This window comes from Gymnogyps californianus, chromosome 1, assembly GCF_018139145.2.
Source record: "Gymnogyps californianus isolate 813 chromosome 1, ASM1813914v2, whole genome shotgun sequence".
Classification (NCBI taxonomy): Eukaryota; Metazoa; Chordata; class Aves; order Accipitriformes; family Cathartidae; genus Gymnogyps; species Gymnogyps californianus.
The window spans coordinates 29,999,487-30,011,641 of NC_059471.1; positions in this window are offsets into that span (position 1 = coordinate 29,999,487).

Sequence of the window (12,155 nt, forward strand, 5' to 3'; positions counted from 1 at the left end):
TAGACACAGCCAGAGTTGCTTTGCCCTTGTCTTGCTCCATGCACACAGTGTCCCAGACAGACTCTGGTCCTGTTTTCCAGCCCATCTGCCACCCCAGGACATTGTTGTTGTTCATGAGGGTTGGGGAAGGGCAATGGGAAGGAGACTGTTCATGGGGCTGTGACCCCATGTCAATAGCTCGAATTTCATGCCAGATAACTCAAGGTCATGCCTCGTTTAGCTGGTGAAGAGCCTTTTCCAACGTGATCAGGTCTACCATCCCACGCCCCTTGTGGCCTTGCACCTTCAGCATTCACTGACAAGGCTGGGTCCTGCTCGGAGGACACTGCCAGGATCACTGAGTGCTTCAGCCTTCACAGATCACACCAAAAAAAGAAAAGCCCTTCCAATTAAGTACTGGTGGAAGGATGCATGCTAGCATGCTCTTGGCCAAACCAAAACTGACCTTGGCCACAGGCTCAGCAAACATTTCTCCTGCAAGGACAGGGTTGTGTCTGAAGTCACATTCCTACATCATCACATTCTCCCCAGTCCCTGTCTACAGTAGCTTGTTCCTTTCCACCTCTGCCTGGCCTTAAGACACTTGAGTCTTCATTGTTCCCTTCCAGCCCTTCCAAGTTTGACTCACTCCTTTACTATTAAATTAATAAATATTATAGAACACTTTTCACCAGCTCTTCTTTCCCCCTTTTTCTTCATATTTTCTATACTCCCTTGTCACCTCTACAAACCGCCATGTTCAGCATGTCCACTAATTGCTGGATTTCCCTGTCCCTTCTCATCAGAAACACACCCTTTTGTGAAGAAAAAAAGAGAAAAATCTTTGCTCTCTCCTGTTTTTTTTTTTCCAACCCTGGCTGAAGATTCCTCTATACTGGAGAGGGTAGCTGTTCCCTCTCTTTCCAACGACCTTATGTGACACAGACATGGTACTCTGTATACTGGATAGGGCTACCCTGCCTAAGGGTCTGTACCAAACATGTGACCCTCCCATCTATCCCCATTGTACATACAAATACATATGTACATGCCAAGTCTTCTGTATTGTAACACCAAAATTGCCATGCTGCCAAAGTCTCCTCTTGCAGAATAGCTTGTGAGCAGATCCCCCACTCACTTACTTTTGCCCAAAGGTCACACCTGAGCACAACCCCCCACCGGGTACACCGCAAAGTCTTCTTGCCTCTCTACTATTGCACTCTCACCCCTCAACTCTATCTCAACATGACTCATTTTTTCTAAGATTTTAAACAGGTAAATTGAATTATCTTCAGGAGGAGCTGACAGAAGCCATCATCTTAGCGAGAGAAGAGTAGTGGAAGAGTCCAACCGGGCATTTTTTTCTACTGGCAATGCCCTCACCAATATTAAAATATTCTCACGAGTAGCCTATTCCATGTCTTTGTCAACATAAGGAAGGTCTCCCAAGGCATTACGTTATATTATGGTTTGCTAAAATTGAGGTTGGCTATGCCAAAAGCACTTTTCCAAATACAGTCACTGTTTTGAAGGCCAAATTGTCCAATAATGGCCTACATCTGTCAAACAGGGGCACTACAACTGACCAAGTGATAAATTTAATCCATGAGAAAGCTCAGAGCACATAAACTATATTGTTCCCTATCCAACTAAGCTAGAGAGTAGTTAACTCACTGTGAAGCCGTTATTTTATAACATCTGAAAAAATGTTCATAATAACGATTCTGTGGAGGCCGTTTTAGAAGTGGGTATAATATTGGAGTGCCTGTGGTAGTGACCCCCTGGGAACAGCCCCTTGTAAACCATTCATAAACAACATGGAGAGGGGGAGCTCTGTGTGTGGTCTTGACTTGATCTTGCAACTTTGGGAGCCGAACAGCTCAAGGTGGATCCATTTCATAATCGCCTTATTTGTTTTGAAATCTCTCAGCATCCTTCAGATGACCTTCATAGGAGTATGAGGCAAGAACTTTAATTATTATTGTACATAAATCTAATGCTTATCACAGAGAGGCCCTCAAACTCTGCTGGAACCTCTATGCATTACTGCAATAAAAACAAAGTAATACTCCCACTAATTACAAAACGAGTACTTAATCTCTCCGTCACTAAGTCTCATGTTGCCAGCATGGCTCACAGACCTAGCCCTGGTAACTGGCAGACAATAAATTCTACAAATGCTACGTGACAGACATCTATTTTGAAGATCCCTCTCAGCTCCTTGAATTCCCATGAGTTTCTCAAAATAACTTGGTAAACAACCTGCTAATGCTGATGGTGGGGGCACCGCTAAAATTGGTCCCTACTTGTCCACACAAGCCCTGGGATTCCAGGACTTGGGCAGTCCGAGCATTTTGTGGCCATAATGGGCATATGAAGTGACATATATTGGAGTTTCTTGGCTAACCTGAATTAATGGTGGCATTCAGACCACCCCAGCTTTTAATTTTGAAAAGGTCACCTCAAAGGCCACCGGTGCAGACACAGGAAGAGACAGTGTTCTGATTTTACACTGCTGCGCTGCACAAAGTCCCAGCAACAGAAGGAAGTAACAGATAGCTGTGAATCCAATATTTTTGAAGAGTTTGGTGGTAGAAGCAACCACAGGAACCCAACTTTGCAAACTATTCCCTTCCCCCAAATCCTAATTAATATAATAAGATAAGGAATAGCAATGCTTTACATCAGAAAGGGGAATATTTTGAATGAGCTTTTTATAGCTCTGAAAAAGTCTGCCTGCCACTTCACAGAACAAACAAGGTGTTGTCCTTGCCAGAAGGAGGTAAAATCTTATTTCAAAACTTGTTTAACAAAATGTTATCAACAGAATATGAAGAGAGCGAGAAAGAAGAACAGAGATTACCTGAAGGACTAGTATGTGGGCTTTGTCACAGCAGGATGGGATATCGTCATTTCTGCTAAAAATATAAATAAAATATCATCTTCACAGAGATATAGGACTTCTCAAAGATCTGAATGAAAAAAAGAAATAAGAATTATTTCCTCAATGGACAGTAAATGCAATCTAATCCTGCCATGCTTATCTTTTTACTGCATAATCAATAAAGTCAACTAGGAAAAAAAAAGTTACAATTATGGCAATTGTTTCTTGTGCAGCAAGGTTTGACATCATCTGATGGGAAGCTAATTAATAGTTAACTTGGACAGCACAATCATCTAGTGAAACCATGTTATTAAACCTCTGGCTGTAACTACCTTGTAACTCGAGAAGAATTTGCTCACATCTGGCTCTGGCCCATGTCGGAGACTGGGGACTTTAATGGCTACTGACTCCTGCAGGTATTTAGATAAGTGTTCTGGGTTGCTGCCTCATGAAAACAGACCCTTGTTTGCTCCTTGCATGCAATCGTTGGGAGTATCACCTGTGTTTGTTCTGCTTTGGAGATAACAGTAATGACCGGCTGGCGTGGAAGTATCTGGACAGCAGTGGCCTGCTGTGCTCCAGTCCCACACACACGGGTGCCAATGCAGCCACGTGATGTACAACCAGCAAGGAGAGCATGGATTTCTCCTGGTTGATATCTAAACATCAGTTACATAAACACAGGATTAACTCAAAGGAAGAGCAAATCAGTCTGTCCTGAGCTCTACAGGAGACGATGGTCAGGTCAGAACATGAACTGCGTTTTCCCACTTGGGGCTCTTCTAATTAACTGGTATGGTGCCTCTTGGGTATATGATTTGGAAGAGACATCCTCGGCCCAAGCCCACATTGCCTGGGCTTCTCAGTAACATTACACCTGTGACTATTGCCTTGAAGTGCAAGGACTGGCGCACAGACTACTTGCTGGGTGAGCTGCTGCAGTTGTATGTTCATCATGCAGGGTTTGTGACCCACATCTGTCACTCTTTTGAGTCTCAGTTGATGTTTGCACAACCTCTAACAGAAATGAGGCTGCTTTGCTTCTCAAAACAAGCTAATAGGTTACTCCTCATAACTTCAACAGTTAAAGTCCACTTCTAACACCCAGACAGCTACTGGACCTACAAAAAAGCACAAATGATCTCCATTTGTGTCTATACTACTAAGTTAAGCAATGCCTGGGAAGAGTCCTGAGTCCTGGAAAGAGGGATCATCCCTACTGTTAAGCTGCTAGAGTGGCCCTGTTTGGGCCTGTTTGGACCCTGTTTGGGTTCACAGTTTGGGCCTGTGCCATGTAAAGTGTTCCCCAGCAGTTCCCAGGCATGGTTTGGGAGCCGGAGGGTGTCCAGGAGCGGGTGGTCTACAGGCAGCCACTCTGCTCCGAGTGCCAAGGTCCTCTGCCCGCCCAGGCATGGGCTGCTCGGCCTCACGGGCATCAGACCCAAGCACGTTTCGTGTACTAGCACACACACAGCCTCAACTCCCAGAAGAAAAAGCTGGCTTAAAGCTGTCAGAAGATATAAAAAAGAGCAGATCTGCTTAGTACTTGATGATGAAAAAAAAAAAGTTAAACCAAACACTTTCCAAAGCTAAAAAGAGGACTTCACTGAGGACAGAGATGTCTCTTCATTGAAATGCTACTGGATGAGTTTTATACAGGAAAATGTAAAATTATTTTTATCTTGATTTCAAAAGGAATTTTATTTTCTTTTTTTTTTTTCATTTTCAGATTAAAGTGCATTTTTGCTTTCACTTTCTCCATTTCTCTCTGCTCTGCCCTTCTCCACTGAAAAAAGAAGCAGGGAACTGGAGTGAAAAGAAGGGGAGCTCTTTGGGGCTCTGCTCTCACTTGCTTTTCTTCTGTTCAGAAGATGGTAAGGAAGAATAAAACATTTCTCCTGCCAAGGAAGAAACAGCCACAAAATCTACCTAGCTGCTCAAAAGAAGATGGGAAATGAGAAAGAGAATTGCTGGAAAAAAATTATAACAGACAGAGGGCCTGAGCAGAGAGAGGTAAGGCATTGGAAGCAAGGTTGCATGTAACGGTTGACTGGAGATGAAATCCATCTGGAGCTGACCAGCTGCTTTGAGTGTTTGCTCAAGCTGTACCAACATGACTCGAACAATGAGTCTTCTGCTGGTCCAGGTCCAACCTCAATTCTTTAGCTCAGTCTGCACGCTCTGGACGTCTGCATCTTTAACAAAAAATAATCATCAAGGTGAAAAGAAGGGTTTAATTGGGCATATGGCACCCTCAAATGGGAAGGACGGAGACAGAGCCCTCTTTCTGTAGCAAGGAATTTTGTTTAATTTCCTACTTGGGGAAACGAGACAAGTTCTGTGTAGCATAAACAAAGGGGAAATAGTGTGATATTGGTCAATAAAACCGTGAGAGAAGAAAATCCAGAAATCCAAGAAAGGATGGACACTAGTAATTAATATTAATCAAATCAATTAAGATCCATTGAATCAGAAAAGTCACATGTTTGAGATTTATTTCATTTGCAAACTAAATCCTGGCATGATCAGGAGTGATTCAGTCTATATACAGACACTTTTCTAGGGAAATCAGAAGTACTAAACACAATCTAGGGCCAGATCCTGTCTGTTTGCATTTCTTATGGGAGAAAATGCAATGTAATGTGTCAGTGGCAGAATTTGGTCCACTGATAGAACTCCAGCTCACATTTATCCTGATCACGCACTCATTTCATTTGATATTGCACTAATTTGACAAATTCAAGGGTAATTCACTTGAAAAAAAAAATTTTTTTAATATAAAGATAACTGTGAAGTTCCCCAGTGCTTCACAATGCCTAAAATAGAGTCCATTTCTCCCATTTCTAATTTGTAACTCTATCTCTGTATTTAGCACAGCATTATTGCCATGCAAACGCTTGCACAGTTGCATTAAGAGCCATTGGCCTGAAAAAAAGCCATGGAGACAGTGCAAATCTGAGACATTGCTAAGCATTTTGCCATTTGTGGCTGGTCGTGCTTACATGATGATTACCCATGCTCTGTTCCAGTTATTCAACTGGAATCGCCAACTGAGACTGAAACCCTGGTCACTATGTGGTCTGGGTCCTGAGAGAATAGAGGATTTCATACTACATTGCATTTTGTAAACAACAATTTGTTGCATACAAAAAACCCCCATAAATATTATTTATCTTGATGTAGATTTCAGAATGTCAAAGAGCCAGGGCTAATTAAGGTTCAATAATAGATTCAATAATTTGAAGCCCTTTTTTCTGTTTTATTATAGAGAAGAAAAGCAATGGCCATTATGTCCTAATTTGTAAACACTTTATTTGATGGTTGAGACTGGAAAGTATGTTAGTGTTGTTTGTCCTGTCAAAGGCCTTGGAATGGTCTGAAGTCTACAGAGCTACATCTGTTGCTATTTATCGTGGGGGTTTTTTGCCCTATTTCTAACACAGTTTATAAAATGAAGAAAAATCTTAAACACTGCAATTAGAATTTAATAAGGGGACTTTTTCCTCCTAACAAAAATTAATTAAGCCTTTCTTTGAACTTCCAAAAAGAATATGTATCTTGTAACACACAAACCCAAGATGTTCTTCAGTTTTCCGTCTTGCTTGTGGATGCAAATTCTTGTGGATGCTCAAGTTCAGAAGTGGACTAACAGCAGTAGAGCTAAGCTCGACGACCACACTTCTGTCCTTTGCACGTTCTTACACCGCAGAGGCACCTGAACATCTTCACAGGAGCACCTATCGCTGCAGTGAGCTGCTACCCCCATCCGCTCCTCACAGGACAGAACCCAAACCCAGCACCCGGCTTTGTTCTGTTGCAGTTTCAAGCATAGAGCTGGAAAACCAGTGTCTGCCCCTCACCCCACAGTTGCCAGCAATCCACAATTATTAACGTGGTTTTACTCTCACAACACTTTAGCGAGGAAGGAAAATTTCATACCTGTTGTACTGGAAACTGAGCCAAGGATTGAAACCAGGTTTGCTGAATACCATCTTAATACCCTGCCCTGTCTGCTATTTGTCAGCTTTGACGGCATACCCGCTGCTGTGCCAAAGCCCAGCCTAAAGAAAAGCCCTGTCTTTCCATCTTCCTCCCCTGCAGGACAGACACAAAAAAGGGCAACCCACCATCTGTGCTTTTGAGCACTCCACGGGTCTGGCAGAAGGAGTGGGATTTTAGCATGCAGTTAAATAAGACATAGTCTTCTTGCAAAAAAAAGTGTTGGAAATTACTCCATTCCTAAGGGACAACCTAGAAAGAGGCAGAGACAGAGCACAAAGCAGGTAATGAAGAGACCGTCAAGACTGGCACCAGCAGCAGAGCTGAAGAGTTATAGGGGAAAGGTGGAGAAGAGCTTTACACCCAGTATTTAAAGAAAGCATACCCTTGGAATAAAAGTGATGATTTAACAGTCAGAGCCATAGGCAGGGGATATATATTAAGCAATTATATGGAAACATCACATGAAAAAGGGGATAAAGAAAACAGAAGTAGAGGGGTATCCCAAACCTTAGCCTCCTTCCAAGTGGAAAAACTGGGCTATATAGGAAGGAGAGTGTCAGCTTGGGGAAGTGAGATACAAATTATGAAGATATGTCCTTTCAGTGTCTCTGCCTCACCTTTCTGAGATTTTGGGGAAAAATTCCTTTGTGATATTCCAGCTCCATTGAGAACCATGGAGCTTTGCTTTCATCCCATTTTTGTGACACTCCTCTTCTAAAATGTAGAACAGTGCAGACAAATTTTAAAATATTCTGCAGTAAAATTCATACAGCTCGCATATTTGTTGGCTTTAAAACCAGTAGAGATCCAGCCTCCTGGTCAAATCTAAAAGCCAGTATTTATAGCAATAACAGTACAAGACCAATTCATTTTTCCCCTTGTGAAAATGCAAATGCCAAAAAAAAAAAAAAAGTTAACTAAAACCTGGAAAAAGTATGCTGTGGTAGTGTTTTGTGGGAGCCATCATGCAGGTCTCCTGTGACCTTTCCTCTTCTGCAATCTGAATTCCCTTATTATGCTGCATTTCCCATGCACCACAGACTTTGCACTTGCAGATAGGAAAAGGAAATCCACTACGGTCCATCATGTAGGAGGCAGTTCTTCCTACTATTTTCACCTTTGATAGAACTAATTCAGAATATAATGACAAATTATTTAAAGAAACTTGAGTACAGCTAACCCAAATTACAGCAGTACTATTTTTACCTGAAATTATTTCAGTCCTGGTCAATGCACTTTGGCCTTCTAACAAAATAATAAATAGGAAGCACACATAGAAAACTGATGTTTTCAAAGGAATTCTTTCACTGAAATACTGACATTTTGGCAGTGGTTGCCATTGTGAAATGTCAGCCAGCACCGGTAAGTATTTTGATTTTAGCATTAGTAGCAGCTGAAGATATGTGAGCGAAATCCAGCCCAACGCTCTAACAAACCGCTTGAGCTGTCTGCAACAACATTTTGTATGAGTTATATACTAATGGGCAATTTAGTCATTACAATATGAGTAGTGAATGCAATTCAATTTCCTTTTAATTTCGCTTTTGCTCATTTTAATTAATTTTTATAATTATTACTGTAGTAATGTTGCTCAGCACTCACATTGATCACAGTTAAAAAAAAAACATTTCCCTGTTTTCCAGATTCTTAGCCTTTCCTTGGCCCTTTCACCATACTGGTGGCATAAAAACCCCTATAAATCTAGTGCAAGAGACACTACAAGCTGTCCATCTTCTGTGCCACTTTCCATATTCTATTAGGAATATTTGTAGGATACAGGAGGCAGGCGGGATGTGTCACAACAGCTAAGTACAGCTTACAACAACCTAGTCTGCCTTTAGGAAATTACAGAGTCCAGGAAAAGCAATGGGTGGCATGAAGCCACCTTTACCTCATCTCCTCACCTAGCCTCTGTATTACTTTGGGTGCAACCATAGCATCCACTAGCCCCACTGAAAACTCCTATATTACACTCTTAACAGACTCAGAAATGGTCTGCACTGTAAAGAGTTTCCTCTTGAAGAGCTGCTGGGCACAGCTGAAACAGCCCAGGGAACACAGTCTGAGATACACCTATTTCTTGCTGAAATCAGCATCCCTGATATGCTTTTAGGAACCATCAGAAAATACTGCTTTCTGAACAGCATTCCTTGAAAACAGTCCTTTATTTTCAGGTAGTTTTCCAGTCTTAAATTTGCCCAAATATACCTGAACCCTAACAGCTTGCTAGAAATCAAGGCAGAATATCACTGCAGTTTATTAGAGAAGGTGATGAGTGTTAGATAACAACAGATGCATTAAATATTTTGGTCTTCAATGTAATGAATACTTCAAAACAGCCACATGAAAGTTAACAAAGTCACCATATAAAGCAACATATGCTTACACAGTAGGAACAACAGGATATACATTTAACATGCTTTATTAGTAAAATCAAAAAAGCATTGAAATTCCAGCATGTTAGCGTACTCACAAACTCAGTGACTTTGCAAGAATCAAATGACATATTAAAAACTCAGCTCTTGCAGAAACAGCTCCTTCTTTAACTGTTTCTGTTCTTTTTAGCTTTTAAAACCCTCTCATCCACATATTCATTGTCACAGCTTTAAATCCCTTTTTCTGATGAGTGATTCCACATTTGCTTCATTTCTACATCACAGTGTCATCTTAGCCACAGACCTGGCAAGCCTTCTCTTTTTAAGGATCTCATAAAAAACGGACTAACCAGGAGACTTGTGACTCAAACATCTCATCCACTTTGCAACTGTTCAAAATAATAAATTTGTGTGCTACAGAATTAATGCACTTAACAGTTTCTCTACGAGGAACCACAGACCTCTCTCTAAAAACTTACCATTAAATCTTTGCCTCCAGAATGGGATGATCACTTCTGTTATTCCAAATATACCTATGTCTGTTACAGAAATGAAGAAATACTTTTGACAGGCATCTCAAAATCATGTTCCTAGGTTAATAATTCAATGTTAAGTGTTGTGATGTAACAGATACTGTCGCATAATCCTCAAAGGTCACGGCCTCACTGTGATTTAGAGCCTTTAAGTGAGACTGGATATAATTTTTAGGAAACATGCAGATATGCTTTGTTTCAGTTTTATGGAAAAACTCTCCAATCTGTGATGGCTGTGGCAGCCCATTCTGGACCCATGGATCTGAGCCTTTCTCTCTCGCCCATCCCTTCGGGAGCCTGAGTGTGTTCGTGATACACATTAGGATAACAATCATCAGCTCCACATTAGGGTAACAATTCACAATTAAGACTCATGTTTCAAGCTTCACCTGTACTTATCAGGTACTTTCGTATGCTTGGGATCAACAGCTTTGAGGTCTGGAAAGGATTTTCCCCTGGGCAGGCTGGAAGAAGTTTGCTGTCTCTGCTTCTCATGGGGCAATGCACCAGTATGTATCACCTCGATCCGTACAATCAGAGTGGCACAAGAGGCTTTCCATTCTCCACCAACAGCACTCGGGTTTTGACAAGAGGAATATTCCTCCCCGCCCTGGGAACTGAGTAAAATGTGACAGTGATGAACAGGAGATCAGGCATAATCTCTGCGAAATCTATGAAATGTGACTTGGCTCCAGAATCCGAGCGCATTTACTTGCTCTTTGGAGAGTGTCGTTACTGCCTTCTCAGTCACCGATAGCTAATACAATTAACAGGGTAAATGAATGTGACAACTGGCTCCTCCTGCACGTGCTTGTAGATGATGCTACTTGGAAAGGATTGGTTACATGAATTACCAAAGGGACAGTTGGATCAGGTCTATTGGGTCTGGCTGAGATGGAGTTAGTCTTCCTCACGGCAGCCCTCATAGTGCTGTGCTCTGTATCGGTAGCTAGAAAGGTGTTGATAACACACCAGTGGTTTGGCTACTGCTGAGTAGTGCTCGCACAGCGTCAAGGCTGTCTTTCCAGCACTCCCCCCTTCACCAGCAGGCTGGGGCTGGGCAAGATCTTGGGAGGGGACATGGCCAGGACAGCTGACCCAAACTGACCAAAGGGATATTCCATAACCATATGACGTCTGCTCAGCAATAAAACCTAAGAGAAAGGCGGGGGGGGGCATTCGTTATTACGACGTTTGTCTTCTGGAGCAACCGCTATGCGTACTGGAGCCCTGCTTCCCGGGAAGTGGCTGGACATCGCCTGCTGATGGGAAGTAGAGAATAAATCTTTTGCTTTCTTTTGCTTTCTTTTGCTTCTGCGCACGGCCTTTGCTTTTGCTTTTATTAAGCTGCCTTTATCTTGACCCACAAGTTTTTTCCATCTTATTTTCTCCTCCCCCGCACCATCCTGCTGAGGAGGAGAGTGATAGAGCGGCTTGGTGGGTACCTGGTGTCCAGCCAAAGTCAGCCCACCTCATCAGGAAATCTGGTTTGCTTTGTAAAAGGTATGAGACTGTAGGCTGAGGAAGTTAGAGGCTGTTACGTGTCTTCCTTGGTTTAAACTAAAAGTTGAGCTGTTTTTTGCTGTGTTTCCCCAGTCTCAGGTCACTGCATCATTAGTTTGCATTCTTCACAGAAAATAAGTAAATGGTAAATGCTGCTTCATACCATATCTGTGGTGTAGGTGATAACATGGGTTGACATCCCCAGAGAGAGAAAGGCACAGTGGCAATGGCACCTCTGCAAAGAAGCACTTCAGTTATGGGATTTTGTAACCTTAATTTAGGCCCTATTCGGCTTTCTCTTTTCTCTTTTTTCCTGTTGTGTCCTAATTCAGCCTCATAATTAGTTGTAGTTCTAGTTCTCCCCCTGGATTAATAAAGCTGCATTTTCCGTTTTCTTGTGACCCATCAATTTTTCTAGCTTCTAATAGTCAAACTTGACCAACCCAATGCTTCCCGACATAGCTAGACAATGGCATGATTTTAACAAGTTTTGAGGACTCCAATTCTCCAGTGAAGTCAGTGAGCTCTGCAGGTATTTCACAGCTCTAGAAAAGACTATGATGCCTGACTTGAGGCACTATGGGTCAGTATTTTAGCAAATGTTTTCACATGTGAGTACACAAAGCAGTCATTCAGCGAGATACAAGATCAGGGTCATAAGAGGCTGCCTTGGTGCTCTTTCCATCTCTGCAGTTATTTTATAGAAATAGTGTATAAGGCCTAAGTATGGAAAAGATCTTACGGAGTTCAGTAAAATTTTGGAGAAGGCATCCAATATGTCTGAAATACATATACATGTATTCTGTTCTTTGTCATTTCACTGCTATCCTTGGTGATGTGCTGAGCACAAGTTCAATGTTCATTGACATTCAACAATGA